Source organism: Galeopterus variegatus, unplaced genomic scaffold (assembly GCF_000696425.1).
Source record: "Galeopterus variegatus unplaced genomic scaffold, G_variegatus-3.0.2 Scaffold6117, whole genome shotgun sequence".
NCBI classification, from domain to species: Eukaryota; Metazoa; Chordata; class Mammalia; order Dermoptera; family Cynocephalidae; genus Galeopterus; species Galeopterus variegatus.
Genome location: NW_007732228.1, coordinates 32,185 through 33,300, shown reverse-complemented (window position 1 = coordinate 33,300; position 1,116 = coordinate 32,185).

Genomic DNA, 1,116 nt, shown 5'->3' with positions numbered 1-1,116 from the left:
CACGACTAGTTTAATGCCCACATCCACTTTGTTGGACAGCTGATGCCTGCCCCAAACTTTAAAGATATTCTGCAGATTTCTTTTCCGCACAGGTTGAATCAGAAGGTCTCTGAACTCAAGTGCACCAGGGATAGGTGAAAGACTTTACATCCTAATCAGTTTTACTCCAGTCAGTTTCCCACAATCGACTCCTAGAAATCTGGTGGACAGGCTTGTATGGAAAAAGGTTGAAAAAAGAATGAAAAAAGATTTCTCTGAAATAGAAAACTGCAACTTCTGAAATTAATTATTCATCAACAAAATGGGTTAGGTTTCTCTGGCAGAATAATGGTCAAAGATGTCTAGTTTCTAATCCCTGGATGCTGTCAATATGTTGTCTTTCATGACAAAAGAGAGCTGCTGATATGATTAAAATGTGATAAGGAAAATATCCTGTATTATCCAGGTGGGTCTAATCACGTGGGTCCTTAAAAGCAGATAACCTTTCCTGTTTATAATCAGTGCGAGATGTGACGATGACAGATGGTCAGAATTAACTTGACTTATTCACTGTTGTTGGATTTGAAGCTCAAGAAAGAGGGCCAGAAGCCAAGGAATGTGTATGGCCTCTTTCTAGAAGGTAGAAAACAGAAGTAAATAGATTCTCTCCTGGAACCTCCAGAAAGCATCTCAGTCCTGCCAGCATTAAAAAATCCAGTAAGACCTGTACTGAATTTCTAACCTATAGTATAGCAAAATAATAAATGTGTTGTTTAAGCCACTAAGTTTGAATTATTTTTTTGTGGGAGAAATAGGAGACTAATGTAGAAGAGTACATCAAGTTCATGAAAAAATATAATTAAAAGGTAATATGAATCTTTTTGTGAACTTTTTGAAGTACCTTCATATTTCTGTTCACAGACCATCACTCAACAAGCCCTGCCCATGCCCATAACTTTCAGTTTTCTTATAGTTATCACCAGGCATTTAAGGACAACCTGTCATATAAAAGACAGACAGCAAAATGAACAAAGAAAAGCTACATACAGGAAACAGACCCCAGGCAGAAGTAGAGCAAAACATAAAAAAACAACTGTAATCACTGTACTCAGTTAGGTAGAAGAAAACTTTGCATCT